This window comes from Bison bison, unplaced genomic scaffold (genome assembly GCF_000754665.1).
Source record: "Bison bison bison isolate TAMUID 2011002044 unplaced genomic scaffold, Bison_UMD1.0 scf7180017864035, whole genome shotgun sequence".
Classification (NCBI taxonomy): Eukaryota; Metazoa; Chordata; class Mammalia; order Artiodactyla; family Bovidae; genus Bison; species Bison bison.
Window position 1 is genome coordinate 6,560,932 of NW_011494607.1, and position 22,973 is coordinate 6,583,904.

Sequence of the window (22,973 nt, forward strand, 5' to 3'; positions counted from 1 at the left end):
GTCTCTCAACTGTGATATGGACCTGAGATTGTAGATTTCTCATTCCCGGCGCCTTATTTTATCAGCATTATTTTTCTATGAGAAAAACAGAATGGAACTGCAAAAAGCAGTTCCCTTATCATTTATTGCCCCTAAGTTTCCTCTGCTATGGCAAGTGTACTTCCCAAGATATGGACACAAAAATATCTCTCGGTTTACATTCACTCTGCAGTATGACCTTGCTACTTCCACATCAAAAAGTGGTGTGTCTGTCTTTGTATCCCACTGCTCTAGGTGGGCTCTGTGACTACTGACACCGAGAGAATGAGGCAGCTGTGAGATTACCCCTTACACCAGTACAACACTGGGCCAGTCCTGGGAGTAGGCCTGCACTGACCTGGCAGTTCCTGCTTCCTGGGTCTTAGAAGCCAGCTGGCATGTAAGAAGTGCTACTGCTCTAAGACCGCCACACTGTGAGGAGGCTATGAGCCACGTGAACCAGCCCTGGAGAATGAGATGCCACATGGAAAGAAAGAAAGAGGCCAAAAAGTGATAAGTAAAGAAGCCCTCTGGATGACCAGCCCAGTCAACCCTTTAGATGACTCCAGCCCCAGTCACTGTCGGATCACAAATGCATGAGAAACGAAAGTTAAGAACTGCCCGAGGACTTCCCTGATGGTCTGGTGGTTAAGACTTCACCTTCCAGTTCAGGGGCTGCAGGGTGGATCCCTGGTCGGGGAGCTAAGATCCTAACTGCCTCGCAGCCAAAAAACCAAAACATAAAACAGAAATGGTATTGTAACAAATTCAACAGACACTTAAATAAAAACTGCCCAACTGAGCCCAATCCTGAGAGCCCAATCCTGCAGAACCCTGAGAGACAATAATAACTTTCTGTTTTACCCACTAAGTTTTTAAGTACTGTGAGGCACAGTAATACATAACCAGAACAACTGCTGTCTCTTACAACAAAAACCTCTCCTCCAAGGTCTGAGATATGGGACCACAGTCTTGACTCTCCTTTTTCTTCTGGTACTTTTCCTCTGTGAGGTGTGATTTATATAACACACATTCAGTTACTCTATTAGGGAGAAAAGTGTGAACAACTTGGATTTAGAATTGTACACAGTATCTGTCATACTGAATTCAGTAATAACTTCCACTTTACAAAGAAAGCCTACTATTAATTGAGTACTTGTGTGTGCTAGGTATTCTTTTGAGCACCTTGAACACACAAATATATTTAATACTCATGGTGACACTGTGAGGTGTTCCTCTCATTTTGGCAGATAAAGAAATTCCGTAAGTGAAGTAACCCAGGTAAGTTTATAAAAATCATCACTCCCCGAGCTAAGATTTTAGAAGGTCTCTTTACAACTCTTTACAAGCTCTGAATCCCATATTCCTAAACTGTTTCAAATCTTTATATTTCACAATGAACTTCTTAAATGGTTTTCTCAGGTGATATGCTACAATTGCTAAGTTGCTTCATTCATGACCGACTTTTGGCAACCCTACAGACTGTAGCCCGCCAGGCCCATCTATCCATGGGGATTCTCCAGGCAACAATACTGGAGTGGGTTGCCATTTCTTCCTCCAGGGGATCTTCCCTATCCAGGGATGGAACCTGTGTCTCTTATGTCTCCTGCATAGGCAGGCGGATTATTTACCACTACCACAACCATACACATAAATAAAATACTGACGTCTTTTCATTGAGAGCAACATTATGTTGTGCCAGCTTAAAGATCATTGCTTGTGTAGTTTTTTATTTTGCATATGTTTCTGACTTCACCTTCTTCAGAACAACCTTAAGAAAGGGATTTCATTCAGATAAAGAGATAATTTATATCTGATCAAGTTATGAGGACTAGTGTCTGATTAATGAGAGTGGGAAAAGCAGATAATCATTAGCTTTAAAAAAAATTTTTTTTTGATGTAGGTCATTTTTAAAATCTTTGTTGAACTTGTTACAATAGTGCTTCTGTTTTACGTTTTTTGGTTTTTTGGCCTCGAGGCGTGTGGGATCTTAGCTTCCCGACCAGGGACCGAACTCACCCCCTGCATCGGAAGGTCAAGTCTTAATCACTGGATCACCAGGGAAGTCCCAAGCACGAGGTTTTATATCCATTCTCTCTACAGTTCTATAGGGAAAGCATTATGGCACCTATTTCAGAAAAGTAAAAGGATTTGCCAAAATCATCTGGAAAGTGAACTGATCCTAAGATAGTGCCCTTCATCTGCCTAGAAGCACACAGTTAATCCAAACTCTTTAGAGCATTGATTTGAGCATGGATCATGCTGTTGTCTTTTCAAATTCAATTCATAACACTGCCCTTGATTCAGCTCCCACTCTAGCCTCAGTGCACTCTCAATCGCTCTCCCTCTCTCTTTCTCAGACCCCAGTGAACAAAGAATGCTAGAGCATTTCTATATTGTTATCTCTGAGTCTGATGAATCAAGAAATTACTGGATTCTTTTCTACAATATTACAATGAGTATAGTCAACGCTATGGTCTTTCTGGTAGTCACATACAGATGAGAGAGCTGGACCATATAGAATGTAAATGCCAAAGAATTGATGCTTTCAAACTGCAGTGCTGGAGAAGACTCTTGAGGGTACCCTGGACAGCAAGGAGATCAAACCAGTCAGTCCTAAAGGAAATCAACCCTGAATATTCATTGGAAAGACTGATGCTGAAGCTGAAGTTCCAATACTTTGGCCACCTGATGCAAAGAGCTGACTCATCGGAAAAGGATCCTGATGCTAAGAAAGACTGAGGGCAAGAGGAGAATGGGGCAACAGAGAATGAGATGGTTTGATGGTACCACTGCCTCAGTGAACATGAGTTTGAGCCTACTTCAGGAGATCGTGAAGGACAGGGAAGCCTGTTGTGCTGCAGTCCATGAGGTTGCAAAGAGTCAGACACAATTTATCAACTGAGCAACAACAACAATGGGTAATGCTAAAATGTTACACACCAAAACCAGAATTTGCAAGGATCCTAAGTTGATAGTAAACTACTCTGGGATTCACAATCTATAAAAATGGAAGTTTGGTGCTATAGGTCATGCTGTTCTCAATGGAAATATGAATTGATTCCTGTACATTTTCTCTTTGTAAAAGCAGAATATCTTGCTCTATTTTTGAACAAAATGCACATTACCTTCTAATTTTACTGTTTTGTCTCCTGGCTCTTACTTTGAGTTTTAATGTAAATTTGAGAAATATACAATAAAACTGAGAATTTGTTCTGGAACATAATAAATTGCTTTTCTAACACTGTTCACATGCTACTATTTTCAGCAAGAAATGGTGAGAAATATGACTCAAAATTTCAACAACTCTATTACTGCAAAAAAAGAAAGAAAAGGGGAAAAAGAAACTTAAACCAAAGTCAAAGTTAAAATGAAGACACATAAACTTTTCATAAATGGTAATTGTTCTTATCACTTAAAAATAACTCAAGACTATAGTTAAGTATTAGAATCAAAATATTGGGTGACCAAAATTTTGAGTAATTGAATTGGTGTTAAGTCAAGTAATTATTTAAAAGACATTTTCAGAAACTTAAAAATATTCCTCCATTCTAATATAAAATATCTTCTTTTTGGATGGAGAGAGGGTAGTAGAACTTAGGAAAAGAAAGTTCCCATAAAAGTGACACGGAGCTTCTGTATTCCCGAGAGACCCATGTAGTGTCAGCTCATAATTCTTCCATTTGCCCAAATCCTGTTTCTCAAAAAAAATAAGTGTGGGGGACGGGGAGCACTTTTATTTTCTAGTCTTAATTTCCTAGCCAGCTGCCATTCTAAGTAGCACTGATGCAAATATAACTTTTAGCAAACATTTCTGGAAACTCTCAGCAGAACAAACAAATTAGAATTAGCCAAGTGATGTTGAATTGCAAGGTCCATCAGTAACAGTGGGAAATACTACTGACACTTATTTTCGTGGCATTCTATGAAAGAAGAAAAAGGAAACAATGCTGTTCAAGAGATTTCAGTGTTACAATTCAAGTCTACCCAAGAACATCTATTTGAAAAGAGACGCAAAGCCATGGTCATTCAGCTGAACAGGTGAGCTGCTTTACCACTGACCAGCTTGAATATAGTTATGCATCATTTAAAAACTGATGACGCAACAGTATCAGCAACTTACATAAGGTCTACTCTCCCTCTACCTGACCCCTGGAAGCCACTGAAACGGATGCCTTTCAAATGACATCCAATATCTCTTGAGAAAAATTTTTAGTTACTGACAGGCACTCAGACATCACAGCAGGAGACAGTTGGTTTCTGGCTTCAGTTAGATAACATCTTAGCCTGTGATCACAGACCACAATTTTGCAGACTTCCTCCCAATTCAATCATGAGTGCTGAAAGGAGAATGCATAAATGCCTGTCTCTCTTCTTACTAGGGTTTATGCACAACCAGCTCCCTTGTATCCTCAAATACTTTACCCCTTAATTAAAATCCCCCAAATTATTTCATTCATTTTACCGTCCTCTGGATTTTTGCAGAATGTAGTCAGGGCAGTTGACTGTGGATCTGAAGAAGAATTTTAGTTTTGTCTTGTGATTTCTCAGCAACTGCTTTTAATAAAGTCCTCACCTGTCTTATATACCAGCAGAGTCATAAAAGCTGCATGTTCCCACCTACATCTAAGTCCAGGGATCAACAGTAAATTCCACCCAATGATTGAATGGTACTTCACATAATTACCATGACATCAATTTTATCTTATCTTGTTTCAGCCCTTAGATTATTTTTTGTTTTGAGCCATTTTCAGATGGTGTTGACTGCAAGGTCAGCCTATGAAACAAGAGAACTCTGTTATTTTCTACATAATTTTTTCAAGATTTATACACAACATCCTGAAAGTTGACACTTTCCTATAAACAAGATCTTTACAAGTATTACATTTAATTAGCTAAGTACCTGATGTTTACTTAAAAAAGCAGAGCTGAAAAATTCAGATTCTAGATACAGAGCATTTCTAGCCTTACAACATTATCCCAGTAGAAAACAGAAAAAGAAAACATACACATATTTAGACTCTTCTAAAATTAAATGTGCATCAGGTTTTAATAAGGATGCATGGAGAAGGTATAAGGTGATGCTGAGAAGGACTGATTGGTTCTCAATATTTGTGCCTTTACCCCCTTACTTTACTTTTGAAAAGCTCAGTTTCTTCCAAACAGAAAAATACTTAAATTTCACATCTTGCCAACTGTGGAACATTTTGCTCCAAGATTCCCTGTACATTGTATTCCCAAAATTTACCAAGAGCCTCAGGCTCCTATTAGGGCTGCTTCTATCCTGCCTTTAGGGTTGTGATCCTAAAAAACCTTCCTGCCTCCGTCTACTCTGCTTAGTGCCATTTCTGTAAGAACTTAGACACAAACTACCAAATACTTTCCCAGGGGGAAGATCCCTGTAAACACAAAAAGCAATTCTCATTTAACATGAAGAAATGGACCAAAGAAAAGAAAGTTGTTCTGTGGCTTATTATCTCCAATAAGTTGATTTGTTTGTTGTAGCCATGCATTCTGGGAAACAAACTCACTCAGAAGGACAATGCAGATAGTGGAGTGAAGTTTATTACACCTGTGGGCCCAAGGCAGAGTCTCCTCTAAACCAAGGACCCTGACCAGTTTCTGTGAAAACCTTATATACCCTAAATGTACGTGCTCAAACCCACCTCCCCAAATTCCCTGAAACTAATCTGAACAACGGAAAAGAAAGATACAATCAAAGTTAACCCGTGATTCATATGCCTTAAGCCTAGGTAGTTAACAGTGGACAATTATCAGTAGGCCTGTCGTCATACCCCAATAAGCATAATAGAATTTATGATTCTATTCAGTTACACAGATAATTAGGGTATTCTTTTAGGTGATGGAGAGTCTAGGTACAAGCCTGGGGCTCTTCCATCCAGGGGGTCTGGTTTTCCAGTTGGTTTGTCTTTTCCATAGATACTGGGCATATAGCTCAAAGTTCACAGTCCGGCCCAAGATGGAGTCCTGCTTTCAAGATGGAGCCTGTTCTGCCTGTTTCCTCCTTCACTTTCAGTTCTTCCACCTTTTTCAGATTTCCATATTCCCCTTCCATAGTTTCTTCCAGTATCTACTCTATCCATTCACCTTTAAAAGATATATATTTTTTGGCTGGGCTGGGTCACAGCTGTGGGATGTACAGGACCTTAGCAGAACAAAGGATCTAGTGCCCTGACCAGGGATTAGACCTGGTCTCCTGCACTGGAAGTGCAGAGTCTTAGCCACTGGATCACCAGGTAAATCCCCTGTTCTCCTTTTCCTGGTGATGACTGGTATCACCATTCTTCATGAATTTCTGCCATTTAAACCCCAAAGGGTTGGCAGTGTATTTTCAAAGTAGAAGGCTTATTTTGGAAATCTAGAACCTTTATAGCTTTAGGAGAAGAAAGCCTTTCATGTCTTATGGGAAACTTCCTTTTCCCTCCCTCCCTTACAGTCAATCAGTCATTTCACTCTCCATTATCTTAGTCTCTCCCCTCCATTTGCGCCTTCTTTCAAAACTTCTTTCTTTTGTATCTGGAAAATTAAGTAGAATTTATGTTTCTTGTGTGATCTTATTAAAGTATTTTCATTTGGTTTATGATTGGTTATGGATTCCATTTTTATTTCACATGTTTCTATGTAAGAATTAAGAATATTAGGGGATTCATATGAACATTTTATAGTGTTTTTAGAGTTTACAGTTTTTTAACATGATGTGGCAAAATAAACTATACAAAAGAGTTGTCAAAAATAATCCCTTCTGGGAGGTGGGTTGTAGGTACAAGTGGGAAAGGACATATATATACCTATGGCTGATTCATGTTGATTTATGGCAGAAGCCAACTCTATATTTTAAAGTAATTATCCTCCAGTTAAAAATAAATAAGTTTAAAAAAAAAATAAAACAATTCCTTCTACATGTGACCACTCCCTGACCCCAGATCCCAGTTTCTCTACTCTGTAGTAATGTTTCCAATTCCTTATATATGTTTCTACACATAGCCTATGTATACATGAGTAAATACATTAACTTCCCATCCCCGTCCAAATTCTCCTTAAAACAATGAACAGAATATAAAATTGAAGGAAACTCTGCCTTTGTCCTCAGAGTTTAGAGAAACATCTTTCTGTTAATATAGTATAAATTATACTTTTCTATACTTCTTAAAGTATAGAACACATATTACTTTTAATTATAATTGGGGAAATTAAATTTTAATTAACTGGGAAAAACAATTTTTATTTATAATTGGGTGAAGTACTATTAACAAAAACATTTTAAAGTCAAACAATTTTATGTAGCTGCTTCCACATATTATTAACAGGACTATCCCATACTTGGCAGCTTTATTTCCCCCCTTCTTTGGATAACTTGTTGGAGAAGGCAATGGCAACCCACTCCAGTACTCTTGCCTGGAAAATCCCATGGACAGAGGGGCCTGGTAGGCTGCAGTCCATGGGGTCGCTAGGAGTCGGACACAACTGAGCGACTTCACTTTCACTTGGATAACTTGTAGGGCTGGTGGGTGAGATGTCCAGACCTCTCATTCATCTACTGTTGTCTCTCAGTTGCTAAGGGACTTCTCTGGTGGCTCAGGCAGTAAAAAATCCACCTGCAATGCAGGAGACCTGGGTTCAATCCCTGGCTTAGGAAGATCCCCTGGAAAAGGAAATAGAAATGCACTGCAATACTCTTGCCTGGAGAATTCCTTGGACAGAAGCCTGGTGGGCTACAGTCCATGAAGTCACAAAAAGTGGGACACAATCCCTAACACAAGACACCATTTCCATTGCTAAAATCCGCAGTGCCCATTACAAAGAGGTAGACTGGCTAAAGACACTAGGACTGTTATCTGAAAACTGGATTTGCCTCTTGGTGGATGTCAAGCCACTATACGCAACCAAACCGAAGATCAGGAGAAGGAAGTATTTATTATTACTTGCAGCAAGTAAGGAGAACACACGGATCTTTCCCAAAGCAGTATCTCCTCAAAAGGCAAAATTGGGGAAGTTTTAAGTTAAGGGTATGTGCTTATTCATGCAGGAGCTTGAACTCAGCATAGAATTGGGGCAGAGGTCAACAGAATCCTAGCTTTAGTTGATTGAAGTCAGGAGGGTCGACAGGTATGCAGGTCAGGAAGCAACAGTTAGAAATGGACATGGAACAACGGACTGGTTCCAAATCAGGAAAGGAGTACTTCAAGGCTGTATATTGTCACCCTGCTTATTTAATGTTTATGCAGAGTACATCATGAGAAATGCCGGGCTGGATGAAGCACAAGCTAGGATCAAGACTGCAGGGAGAAACATCAATAACCTCAGATACGCAGATGACACCAGCCTTATGGCAGAAAGCAAAGAAGAACTAAAGAAAAGAGCCTCTTGATGAAAGTGAAAGAGGAGAGTGAAAAAGTTAGCTTAAAACTCAGCATTCAGAAAACTAAGATCATGGCCTCTGGTCCCATTACTTCATTGCAAATAGATGGGGAAACAATGGAAATAGTGAGAGACTTTATTGGGGGGCGGGGCTCCAAAATCAATGTGACCACAGCCATGAAATTAAAAGACGCTTGCTCTTTTGAAGAAAAGTTATGACCAACCTAGACAACATATTAAAAAGCTGAGATATTACATTACTAGCAAAGGTCTGTCTAGTCAAAGCTATGGTTTTTCCAGTAGTCATGTATGGATGTGAGAGGTGGACTATAAAGAAGGCTGAGCACTGAAGAACTGATGCTTTTGAACTGTGGTGTTGGAGAAGACTCTTGAGAGTCCCTTGGACAACAAGGAGGTCCAACCAGTCCATCCCAAAAGAAATCAGTCCTGAATATTCACTGGAAGGACAGATGTTGAAGCTGAAGCACCAACACTTTGGCCACTTAATGTGAAGAGCTGACTCATTTGAAAAGACCCTGATGCTGGGAAAGATTGAAGTTGGAAAGAGAAGGGGATGACAGAGAATGAGATGGTTGGACGGTATCACCAACTCAATGGACGTGAGTTTGAGTGAACTCCAGGAGTTGGTGATGGACAGGGAGGCCTGGCGTGCTGCAGTCCATGGGGTCTCAAAGAGTCAGAAACGACTGAGCGACTGAAATGAACTGAGGAGGGTCAATGTAATCATTCCATCCTCCACATGGGTGGGGGCCTTGGTTCCTGCAGAACTCAAAGATACTGTATGTATTATTATGTATTATTATACATCTCTTGCGAAAGAACTCTGCTTTATCACTGCACTATTGCTTGCCTTTTCTCTGTTCCTGCATTCCTTTGTTCCCTTAAGATCATTAATTACTTAATGACCTATATGAGAAAAGAATTTTAAAAAGAATAGAAAAAAACATTTTTTAATAAAAGTATTTTAAAAAGTGAGACTTCTCTGGTGGTCCCATGACTAAGAATCTGCTTTCCAATCCAGGGGACATGGGTTCTATTGCTGGTCTGGGAAGATTCTACACTTTGAAGGGCAACTAAGCCTCTGCTCCACAACTAGAAAAAGCCCATATGCCACAACAAAGACCCAGTGTAGCCACCAAAAAAAATTTTTTTAAGATTATAAATTAGTGAGTCCTGTTTAAGGGCAAGCTTGTGGCCAGCTTTAGATCACAAAATGGCTTAGGTGAAAAATAACTTCTCTTATATCTAGAAAGCCATTCCTGGTTCTCTTTCTCTAGGGACCCCCTAACTTAACTGGTTCCAGATGACAAGGAAAATATCCATCCTTGCAAGGCAAAGTCCTGAAAGCATGTCATAGTACAGAGCAGGCGTCAGGAACATCTTTTCTTAGCAATATGACACGGTGATGGCAAGGAGATCAAACCAGTCAATCCTAAAGGAAATCAATCCTGAATATTCATTGGAAGGACTGATGCTGAAGCTCCAATACCTGGGCCACCTGATGTGAAGAGCGGACTTATTAGAAAAGACCCTGATGCTGGGAAAAATTGAAGGCAGGAAGAGAAGGGGATGACAGAGGATGAGATGGTTGGATGACATCACTAACTCAGTGGACATAAGTTTGAGCAAGCTCCCAGAGATGGTGAAGGACAGGGAAGTCTGGTGTGCTGCAGTCCATGGGGTCACAGAGTTGGACGCAATTAAGCAACGGAACAACCACAACTACGTGACTCAGTGAAGTACACACAGGCTATGCTAAAATGCATGGATTTTTTTCTAATGACATTTTGTCATTTACTCTATTTTTTTTTTTCAGAATAACTACCTTTGTAAATGTTTCATATACTCAGTTGATTTGTTTTATAAAACATGATTTAATCTTTCTAATAGCAAAGTATGATTATCACAAACATATTGCCTCAATCAGAAGAACAACTGAGATATGTAAAATTCTTGCTTTTTCAAGTAGCTTTTGCTTCAGTGATTCCAAAGATGCATTACATGATTTTAAATTTTCAAGCCACACAAGAGTATTTATGAGGAAAAATAAGTCTTCCACTTAACACACTCCCATTCCCAAAAGGATTCACTTTGAACAATTTCTTAATGTTTCCAGAAATTTTCTGAGTACATAAACACATTTTATGGGGGGGTTGCTGTATACAAATAGAAACATAATAAACATATTGTTGAATGTCTTACCTTCTCTTTTTACATCTAGCAATGTATTTTGGTGCTTTTTTTCCATATCCAACCACACAAATCTAAACATACTTTTTAAAATATTACCCAGTAGGAAATTCCTTGTGGTCTAGCTGTTAAGACTCTGTGCTTTCACTGCTGAGGGCCTGGTTTCAATCCCTGATTGGGGAAATAAGATCTGCAAGTGGCTTGGTCAGAAAAAAAAATAGTACAAAGAATTATGAATCATGAATTACTTAACCAGCCCTCTAATAAGCATTATTTGGATTATTTCCAAGTTTTTTACTATTACAAATAGTACTATATTTATTATCCTTGTTCTGGTTACATGTACATTTATAGTTCTACGATACACTGAGAAGTGTAATTGCTGGATCAAAGAATTTGAGTGTTTTAAACTTATTTAGAGATTGCTCAAGTGCTCTTCTCCACCACCACCCCAAAGTTGATGTCATGAAATATGTTAATTTCTGTGAAATAGATGAAAAAGAGTATCTAATTTTTATTTATATAATTTTGAGCAAGGCTAAACATCATTTCATAAATTATAGAGAACTTATGGATTATTTTTCTGTAACTACCTATTCAAAAATATTCCTCAAGTTGTTAATTTTATCTTTAATTTTGTATAAATATTTTATATATAGTAGTTTGTATCTGCTAATCCCAAACTCCTAATTTATATCCTCTCTACCCATCCCCCACCACCCCGCCACTTATGTGGTAACCATAAGTTGTTTCCTTTGTAAGTCTATTTCTACACAACATGATAAATCCACTATGCTTCAGTTTTTTTAAAAAACTGATTACCATAATAAATTTACTTACTCAAAAAAAAAAAGAGAAATTAAACATAAATCATATCTTTAACAGTCTGGTTGCTATGAATTAAAAGTATTGGGATTTTTCCCTCAATATTCTCTTTGACTTGTCATGAGGCTATGAAGACAGAACTCCTAACCTCAACTTGACTCTTGAATGTTGTGTAGCTATTTCTTGTAGTCTTTACCGTGTTCCATCTAAATCAGATTGATCAGGCTGTTTGTTTAAAATACAGATTCTTGGGTCCCATCTGGGATCTCCTGGATCAAATTCTCAGTCAGCTGAGCCAAAAGATTTGCATTTTATGTGCCAAAGCTTGCAAACCATGATTGTGCAGCACCGTTTAGCAAACCAGCCATGTAGTTAAGGTGTAATAGCATGTGGTTTCATCTTCAGCTGTCCCTGTAGCACAACTAAATTGAAAATGGTAGAGTCATTTGTTCAGCTCTGCAAGCCTCCACTTCCCGCCAACAGCTGGAACCCCAAGCACCAGGAACCTGCGATAAAGATAGCCCGAAGCACCAAACAACTATCCCCGTGGTCACAGACTCAAAGGCTGGCAGCAGACAGTTTCTCAGTTAAGATAAAGTTTTTAATCAGCAGCAGCAGGTAATTGACTGACAGCCTGAAAGAACAACCTGAGACGTGATGTCTAACACACGCAGCAGCAACAAACTCTGCCCAGAAGTGATGGACAAGAAGCAGGCCAACTTGACACATGCTAACCACCTGAGAATATCCTCTGCTATTTCAGTCAAAACAGCATGGCCTAATCAATAATGCAAACATCCTGTTTCCCGGGCTAACAGACTCTGTCACTGGATTCCTCAGAGAGATAAAGAAACTGCTGCTACAATTATGCATAATCTTCCTCTAGCCTGAAATGTCAATAGAGGAGGTAAATAATGCTGCAGAGAGAGGAAAACCTCACAGGTGAAAAGTAATTTGCTTAACATTTTTCCTTTTTTTTTTTTTTTGGTTTTGCACATACCTCCTCCCACTTTCATTTAATAAAGCTTTTGGTAGTGGACTATCAATGAAAGGCTTCATGAAAGAATTAGGTTTTGTGCAAAAACCAAAAAAGAAGAAACTGAATTGATAGAGTGGTTTAGTTATATTTATAGTACATGAGGAGAGAGAAAAATGAAGCCCAAAGGAACTTTCTACTCTCATTCTGTTGAAGTCTTAGGAGACATTAGATGTGTTGTGGGTTTGCTTAAAGCCTCCCCATCCTGAAGGGCTTGGCTTTTTTGCTGCTAGAGGTAAGGGTGCTACATTCAGAAAATTGTGTCTTTTCCCTCTGTGTCTGTATCAATTGCCATGTGCAGATTCAGAGACAGTGAAGAACTTGGTGGGAGGCAATCATAGTCACTTTCATTAAGTAAAAGACATGTCCTTGGAATAATGCCTTTGGGGGGTCACAGGTGCCCCATGATTCCCTCAATAAGGAGGGCCAGCAGTGTGGCTGTCCTGGTGTGAAATGTAGGCTACAATTCAACAGAAAGTATATTCAAAAGGAAAGAGGGAAAGGGAAAGTTGCTCAGTCGTGTCCAACTCTTTGTGACCCCATGGACTGTACAGTCCATGAAATTCTCCAGGCCAGAATACTGGAGTGGGTAGCCTTTCTCTTCTCCAGCGGATCTTCCCAACTCAGGGGTCGAACCCAGGTCTCCCAAATTGCAGGTGGATTATTTGCCAGCTGAGCCACAAGGAAACCTTGTCACAAACATTATCCTGACACTCTTTCACCACATACCCAACCACTCCAACCCCCAAGCTCTAGTTGAACAGGAGGGTGGAAGGATTCTACCTAAGCTCATAGTCTAAGTGCTGCCTAAGGGAATTCCCTGCTGATCCAGTGGCTAAGACTCCTTGCTCCCAAAGTAGGGAAATGGGATTTGATCCCTGGTCAGGGAACTAGGTCCCACATGCCATGACTAAGTGTTCAAATTCTTAGTCCTGCAGGCCACCACTAAAGATCCCAAGTCCCACAACAGAGATTCCACATGCCACAATGAAAGACTGAAGATCCCGTGTGAAACAACCAAGACCTGATGCAGCCAAATAAATAAATATTTTCTAAATAAATAAAGGTAGAAGGTCATGTGCTCATCTCCTCTTTTAAGAACTCCAAAATTGCAACTTACTGCTAAACAACCATTGACAGGAAAATGTTGGATCACACCAATGAAAGATATCCCATGTCCAAGGGCAAAGAAGAAGCCCCAACAAGACAGTAGGAGGGGCAAAATTGCATTTAGAATCAATGGCTCAAAGAAAACCTTTTGCACGCCAGGACCCAGAGACCCCACAGGGACTGAGCCAGATGTGCCTTTGAGTGTTTGAGTGTCTCCTGCAGAGGCATGGGTCAGTAGTAGCCTGCCAGAGAGCAGGGCTTCTGGCTGCAGCAGACCTGGGTCACACAACATTACCCACCATAGAGTCACCAAGCAGATGACCCACAGACTGCATAGCAATTATACCAAAGACATTCTCACACTGTTAAGAAAGTTGTAGGGCCCATAACAGATTTCCCAACTTGGGGATCCAGCAAAGGGACTGAGAACCCCAAGGGAATTTGACATTGGAGGCCAGTGGGATTTGATTATAGATTCCACAGGACTGGGGAAACAAACTCTTGGAGGGCACAAACAAAACCATGTGTGCACCAGGAGCCAGGAGAAAGGAGCAGTGTCCCCAAAATAGACTGAGTCAGTTTTGCCTGTGAGTATCCAGGAGTTTCTGGTGGAGGCATGGGTTGACAGTTTGGCCTCAGGCCAAATAACAGGGAGGGAACACAGCCCGACTCATCAACAGAAAATTGGATTAAAGATTTACTGAGTATGGCCCTGCCCATCAGAACAAGACCCAGTTTCCCCCACAGTCAGTCTCTCCCAAAAGGAAGCTTCCATAAGCTTCTTATCCTTATTCATCACAGGGAAGACAGAATGAAAACCACAGTCACAGAAAATTAACCAATCTGGTCACATGGACCACAGCCTTGTCTAACTCAATGAAAGTATGAGCTATACCATGTGGGGCCACCCAAGACAGATGGGTCATGGTGAAGAGTTCTGACAAAATGTGGTCCACTGGAGAAAGGAATGGCAAACCACTTCAGTACTCTTTCCTTGAGAACCCCATGAACAGTATGAAAAGGCAAAATATAGGACACTGAAAGATGAACTCCCCAGGTCAGTAGGTGCCCAATATGCTACTGGAGAAGAGTGGAGAAATAACTCCAGAAAGATGAAGAGATGGAGCCAAAGCGAAAACAATGCCCAGTTGTTGATGTGACTGATGATGGACGTAAAGTCAGATGCTGTAAAGAACAATATTGCATAGGAATATGGAATATTAGGTTCATGAATCAAGGTAAATTGGAAGTGGTCAAACAGGAGATGGCAAGAATGAACATTGACATTTTAGGAATCAGTGAACTAAAATGGACTGGAATGGGTAAATTTAATTCAGATGACCATTATATCTACTACTGTGGGCAAGAATCAAAAATGATTGAATGATCTCTGTTCATTTCCAAGACAAACTATTCAATATCACAGTAATCCAAGTCTATGCTCCAACCACTAATGCCAAAGAAGCCAAAGTTAAACAGTACTATGATGATTTATAAGACCTTCTAGAACTAACACCAAAAAAAGATGTCCTTTTCTTCATAGGGGACTGGAATGCAAAAGTAGGAAGTCCAGAGATACCTGGAATAACAGGGAGGTTTGGCCTTGGAATACAAAAAGAAGCAGGGCAAAGGCTAACAGAGTTTTGCCAAGAGAACGCATGGGTCATAGCAAACACTCTCTTACAACAACACAAGATGACTCTACACATGGACATCACTAGGTGGTCAATACCAAAATCAGATTGATTATATTCTTTGCAGCCAAAGATGGAGAAGCTTTCTACAGTCAGTAAAAACAAGACCGGGAGCTGACTGTGGCTCAGATCATGAACTCCTTACTGCAAAATTCAGACTTAAATTGAAGAAAGTAGGGAAAACCACTAGGTCATTCAGGTATGACCTAAATCAAGTCCCTTATGATTATACAGTGGAAGTGACAAATAGATTCAAGGGATTAGATCTGATAGAGGGCCTGAAGAACTATGAACAGAGGTTAGTGACACTGTACAGGAGGCAATGATCAAAACCATCCCCAAGAAAAAGACATGCAAAAAGGCAGAATGGTTGTCTGAGGAGGCCTTACTAATACATGAGGGAAGAAGAGAAGCTAAAGGCAAAGGAGTAAAGGAAAGATATACTCATTTGAATGCAGAATTCCAAAGAATAGCAGGGAGAGATAAGAAAGCCTTCTCAGTGATCAATATAAAGAAATAGAGGAAAATAATAGATTGAGAAAGACTAGAGATCTCTTCAAGAAAATTAGAGATATCAAGGGAACATTTCATGCAAAGATGGGCACAATAAAGGACAGAAATGGTATGGACCTAACAGAAGCAGAAGATAATAAGAAAAGGTGGCAAGAATACACAGAAGTACTATACAAAAAAGATCTTCACAACCCAGATAACCACAATGGTGTGATCACTCACCTAGAGCCAGACATCCTGGAATGCAAAGTCAAGTGGGCCTTAGGAAGCATCACTTCAAACAAAGCTAGTGGAGGTGATGGAATTTCAGCTGAGCTATTTCAAATCCTGAAAGATGATGCTGTGAAAGTGCTACACTCAATATGCCAACAAATTTGGAAAATGCAGCAGTGGCCACAGGATGGGAAAAGGTCAGTTTTCATTTCAATCCATAAGAAAGACAATGCCAAAGAATGTTCAATCCTTGGTCAGGGAGCTAAGATCCCTCATGCTGTGTGGAGTTACCAAAATTAAAAAAAAAAAAGTTCAGAGAGTTGAGAGAATACAATCATTACTGAGTATGTCACTCCCTCTCCCTACCCATCAAATACTGTATTTTTAACAATTTCTTTTGCTTTGAAAATTATTTCTATCCTTTGTGATGGAGACATGCTGGATCAGGTCCTAGAAAGGTTGAAAGCTCTGACCTCAAGCATAAAGCATTCGAGGCTTACCCTCTCTCATAGTGTCATGTGAAATCTCTCTTCCAGACCTGACCTCTCCCCTGAGCTTCACACCAGGGTCTTGTTTCAGTACACTAATGAGACATTGCTGTGTAACCAATCACCCCAAAGTCTGGAGCTTAAAACAACAAACATTTGTTACCTCACATACTTTCCGAGGGTCAGAAATCTGGGACCGCCTTAGTTGGGTGAATCTGAATCAAGGTCTCTCTTGAGACTGCAGCCCAGCTGTCACATGTGGTTGCAGTCATCTCGAAGCTCAACTAGGGCAGAGAACCAATTTCCTAACTCATGTAAGTGGTTGCTGGCAAGCCTCAATTCCTCATTCAGACAGGATATTTATAACACAGGCTTCTCCATAGGGTGGTTAACAGCATAACAATGTGGTGGGCAGTGGGAAGAAGCAGGGGAGGGAGAGGAGGCACCCCAAACATCCACTGGAACCCTCATTCATTGTTAGTGGGAATACCAATAGTATTGTCATTTTAGAAAAGTTTGTCAGTTTCTTGTAACATTAAATATATATTTATGTTGTGATCTAACAATCTCTCTCCTAAGTATTTATCCAAGAGAAATTATGTCTGTGCAAAGACCTGCAGGTGAAAGTTTATCAAAGCTTGAAGCATAATAGCCAAAACTAAAAATAATTCAGTTGTTCTTCAACTGGTGAATGTATATGCAAAGTATGGCACCTCCATACATAGGAATTCTATTCAACAATAAAAAGAAAGAAACTATTGGTACCTGTAAAGCAGGAGTGAATCTCAAAATCATTAGGCTAAGCAAGGAAATCTGGCACAAAAGGTGTGATTCTGGAAAAGGCAAAACTATAGGGATAGAGATCAGAGTTTTGGAAATAGAGTGAGGAGTTTGACTCCAGAGAAACACAGAGGAAATTTTCTGTTTGAGTGCAGTGGTGGTTATATGACCGTATACTTTTTTTTTTTTTTTAATTTCGGCTGGGCTGAGTCTTCATGGCAGAGAGTGGGCTCTTCACTGGGATGCACAGGCTTCTCTAATTGTGGCACAGGGCTTCGTTGCCCTGTCACATGTGGGATCTTAGTTTCCTGACCAGGGATCAAACCTGCATCCCCTGCATTGGAAGCACAGAGTCTTAATCTCTGAACCACCAGGGGAGTCCTTCTATGACGTTATGCTTTTCTTGATACTCATAGCATAATCTGGAAATGATGGATTTTACTGTATGTCAATTATACATCACTAAGTCTGATTTTATTCATTGGAAGGACTGATGCCAAAGCTGAAGCTCCAATACTTTGGCCACTTAAGGAAAAGACCCTGATGCTGGGAAAGATTGGAGGCAAAAGGAAATGGGGGCAGCAGACGGTGAGACGGTTAGATAGCATCACCAGTTCAATGGACTTGAATTTGAGCAAACTCCGGAAGATAGCAAAGGACAGAAGCCTGTCATGCTGTAGTCCATTGGGTCACAAAGAGTCTGACCTTCAGACTTAGTGACTAAACAAGCCTGACTTAAGGAAAATATAAAAGTAAAGGTGGGGAGGGCAAGAGAAAAGGCATGAAAGTATGACAGCATGGTGTATGCAAGAAAGAGACTCCAACAGTTCAATCTTACAAGGACATAACTGTCAAAGCAAGGAATGCAAGGACACAGTCCTGAGCCTTTCACTCATGCGAGCAGCTTTCACCTCAAGCTCAATATATTCAACATGAAAGCCCCCATCCCTCTGTCCTAGAAAAGTACCATCTTGCCTGTTGAGGATGTAATTTTCCTAGTCAGTGAAACCCTAAAGCTGGAGTCATTGTCCACGTCTCCCTCTATCTGCCCTGCCAAATCCATGCTGCTCTCTTGCAATGCCATGGCTTTTGTACTTTTGGTGGTGGCAGCAGTGGTACGCTGATGACCACGAGGGTTTTCCGTTTCTCTCATGTACCATTTCTTTTTCTTACCCCACTGCTCCTATATAGTTCAGGCTTTTGTTTCGTCTCACCAGGATTAGAACATGGCAGCCCTCTAACCAGTGTTTGTGCATCTAGTCACTCACCCTTCTTGCCAGATGAGTCTTCTGAAAACGCCAACCTTATCCTACCATGTCCTAAACGAAAATTGATTCAATGTCTTTGTCAACAAAAAGACTCTCTGCTTGATCCGAATCTACTTTTCAAGTTTATTCCTCAGTCCACCCAGGTCAACAGCCTGCTTCAGAGCCAGCCAATCTGAGTTGTGCAGTTCCACCTGTGTGTATTTTCTTCAAGAGAGATCTTACAGTTTTGAGTTGCCCTCTCCTTTCCTCTCCCTATATTTATATTTTTTTAAATATATTTATTTATGAATGTATTCATCTATTTGGGTGAACCGGGTCTTAGTTGCGGCATTCAGGATTTTTCAGTTGTGGCATGTGGGATCTAGTTCCTGACCACAGATTGAACCCGGGCCCCCAGCATTGGGAGTGCAAAGTCTTAGCCACTGAACCACCAGGGCAGTCCCTCCTCTCCATATATTTCAATCCTTTTCTTCTACCATGACTCAGCACAAGTCCTCTATCTCCCCACTTTCATCTCTTGCTCCTTAAGTTGCACTTGCTTCCTTCTCTGAACTCGGCAATACTGATTGTTCAGTATCCAGGAAGTGGTTGTATTGATAATGGTATTTCTACAGCCATTGAAAGAGATTACAAACTACTTTCCTTTTCATCATCCAGTTTGAGGACTTCTCAACAAACCTAGGAGATTATTCTTATTTCAAAGTTAAAAAATCTGAGGCTCTGTAATGCATGGTGATTTGCCTAAGGCCACATAGCTAAGAAATGAATTTTTGAAATGAACAAATGAAGACAGAACTAGGAAATTGACTTAGCAATCAAGAGGAAGAGGCAGGACTGTTTTTAATAGAGAAGAAACTATTTAAAGTCAGAAAAGGACTATGTCAAGTCAGAATTCAACCATGATTTGCATTCTTACAGACCACACTATCTGTTTGGCTTTTGTCAGATCGGTAAGATACAGTAAATGGTAGTACTTAATCTAAACAGTTCAACAGATGAACTTTTAATAAACTTGAAACTGGAAAACAGTACCCTAAGCAAGGACTTATTTCTGCTTCTGTGACTGTTGGAGCTGGCTGTGTGGGAGAGTTAACTACTATGATAAATGCGGAATTAAAACTAAAAAGCTCTGATGTATATTTTTAGAGGACAGAAACAATTAAAATTAAATGTAACTCAAAATTCAGTTCGTAGAGTTGGCATTTAAATTGGCTGTTTAGCAAAATTCTATATGATTAAAGTAGTCACTTGAAAATGTCTTTCAAAGTAAAGCATTTTAGTATGCTCCAGTTCTTAGATGATCGATATCACTTGATCTTTGTGTTCTCCTCTGGAATTGACTTGTTCTGCAGGTTGAGTTAGGAACTCTTGGACTAATGTTTTAGAAAGGAGCTTATCAGAATAAAAGAAGAAAGAGAATCTTATCTGACAATAAAGTATCCTGGTCCTTTAAATACTGATAGCATCTTCAGTGTAGAAAGGAGGATAGGGAGGAATCATTTTCTTCATATTAAAGGCTTGGACCTTTATCTCACAGTCCATTTTGAGTTATTGGATGTGTGACTATCTTTGAGGGTGCTGATGAATCAGAAAATTCTTGCGGTTGTGCTTCTGACCTAGAACATTTTTTAAAATGTTCTATTTTTTAAAACCCCATGTGAACAACCATATGATCTCTGAGAAAGGATATCTAATTTATTCCATTTTTTATTTCATCTAGAGTTATACCAAAACCATGACCAGCAGATAAGAAACCAATTTTTAAAACTCCCTGGGGTACACATGAAAAGATGCTCAACATCACTAATTATAAGAGAAATGTAAATAAAAACTACAATAAGGTATCACTTCATACCAATCAGAAGGCCATCACCAAAAAAATTTACAAACAAAAAATGCTGGAGAGGATGTGGAGAAATGGAAACCCTCTTACACTGTTATTGGGAATGCAAATTGGTACAGCTACTGTGGAGAACAGTATGGAGGTTTCTTAAGAAACTAAAAATAGAACTACCCTATGATCCAACAATCCTACTCCTGGGCATTTACCCAGAGAAAATCATAATTCAAAAAGACACATGCACCCTAATATTCATTGCAACACTATTGACAATGGCCAGAACATGGAAGCAACCTAAATGTCCATCAACAGAGGAATGTATTGATAAAGAGGTGGTATATATATACAATGGAATATTACTCAGCCATGAAAAGAAATGAAATTGTGCCATTTGCAGAGACCTGTGCTGTGCTTAGTCGCTCAGTTGTGTCCGACTCTTTGTGACCACATAGACTGTAGCCTGCCAGGCTCCTCTGTCCATGGGGATTCTCCAGGCAAGTATACTGGAGTGGGTTGCCATGCCCTCCTCCACGGCATCTTCCCAACCCAGGGATCGAACCAGGGTCTCCTGCACTGCAGGTGGATTCTTTACAGTCTGAGCCACCAGGGAAGCCCAAGAATACTGAAGTGGGTAGCCTATCCCTTCTCCAGGGGATCTTTCTAACCCAGGAATTAAACCGGGGTCTCCTGCTTTGCATGTGGATTCTTTACTAGCTGAGCTACCAGAAATGCGGATGGACCTAAAGACTATCGAACAGAGTGAAGTAAATCAGAAAAATAAATATCATATATGAATGCATATATGTGGAATCTAGAAAAATAGTATAGATGATCTGATTTACAAAGCAGAAATAGAGACACAGACGTAGAGAACAAATGTGTGGATATCAAGGGGGAAGTAGCGGTGGGAGTGGTGGTGATGAATTGGGAGACTGGGATTGACATATATACACTATTGATGCTATATATATAAAATAGATAATTAATGAAAACATACTGTATAGCACAGGGAACTCTACTCAATGTTCTGTGGTGACCTAAACAGAAAGAAAATCCAAAAAAGGGGGGTTATTTGTAAATATATAGCTGATTCGCTTCGCTGTAGAGCAGAAACTAACATGACATCATAAAGCAACTATGCTCCAATAAATTAATACAAAAACAAGCTAAAATCCCCAGGGCAGAGACTAGCTGGATATTCACCAAATACTTTTCCTCTTCCTCTGCACCCAAATAAACACTTCCCAACCCCTGAGCACTCAAGAAGACCATATAATCAGTTCTTGTGAATTAGATGTTAAAAGGGATGTGCCTCTGTCCATCAAGGCAGTTAAGAGGGCTTCCCCCTGTGCTACCTGGATAATGCTAGGGTGCCTCTGAGGTGACACGTTGAAGATAGCAGAGTCACAGCACCGAAAGAGCCTGATCCTCAGTCAACTGTATATAGAAGACCCTCCATACCTTCCACCTTCCACCACTAACTGCATTGATCTTCACAGTGAGAAAGAAATAAATTGTCATTATGATAAGGCATCAGAGTTTCGGAGATTGTTTATCAGACTACTGGCTGTTGGCCTACTTACTATCTCTTTGCTCCCCTCAAAAGAAATTTCTACCACTATGAGCTACCATGCAATGTCTAAACAATTCTTTTGTCTTCACATTTTTTTTTTTTTTGTTCTAGCTGCCTGCTCAAAGCCAGTGGATCCTAACTTGGAAGCCAAGGAATTTTTTGAATTTGATAAAAATTCAAAACCCTTATCTGTCAGAAAATAAACAAATGCACTCATGTTCCCAATTTTTTTTTAATTGGAAGATAATTGCTTTACAATGTTGTGTTAGTTTCTACTACACAATGAGGTGACTCAGCTATAAGCATACCTATATCCCCTCACTCTTGAACCTGCCTTCCACCAACCCTGTCCCATCCCCTCTAAGTCATCACAGAGCACTGAGCTGAGCTCCCTGTGTTATACAGCAGCTTCCCACTAGCTAGCTATCTATTTTACACATGAAACTGCAAGTGTTAGTCGCTCAGTAGTATCTGACTCTTTGAGACCCCACAGACTGTAGCCTGCCAGGTTCCTCTGTCCATGGGGATTCTCCAGGAAAGAATAGCCTTTGCAATTTCCAGGGGATCTTCCCAAACCAGGGATCGAACCCAGGTCTTCTGCTTTTCAGGCAGATTCTTTACCATCTGAGTGTAGTGTATATATGTCTAGACTACTCTCCCTATCCGTTCCACCTTCTTCCCCTTCTGTCCACATGTACTTCCTCTTTGTCTGTGTCTCTATTTGTGCTCTGCAAATAGACTCATCTGTACCATCTTTATAGATTCCATACACATGCATTAATATACAGCATTTGTTTTTCTCTTTCTGACTTACCTCACTCTGTACAACAAACTCTAGATTCATCTACATCACTTCATTCCTTTTTGTATCATGCCCAAAATTTTGCTTAAAACTTCAAAATATTCTCAGAATCCCAGACCCCAGGCTAAGATTCTCGCTATTAGCAATTAGTGTATTAGGAATATAGAGGAACCTGGAGTTAAGTCTTAAGTGTATATTATTTTCAATCTTTCCAGTTTTACTT

At 40.0% G+C, this 22,973-nt stretch overlaps 1 protein-coding gene across 2 annotated transcripts in view; it reads right to left on the reverse strand.

Annotated features, from left to right (window-relative positions):
• CGA (glycoprotein hormones, alpha polypeptide) overlaps positions 1-22,973 on the reverse strand; it is a 69,225-nt gene that overhangs the window by 12,304 nt on the left and 33,948 nt on the right. Inside the window, exon 1 of one of the 2 annotated variants that reach the window (XM_010834672.1) lies at positions 4,484-4,575. The exons of the other annotated variant lie outside the window; for it this stretch is intronic. The gene's annotated coding sequence lies outside the window, so the exon portion shown is untranslated. Of the gene's footprint in view, positions 1-4,483; positions 4,576-22,973 lie in introns of those variants that run through there. 2 annotated transcript variants of the gene reach the window in all.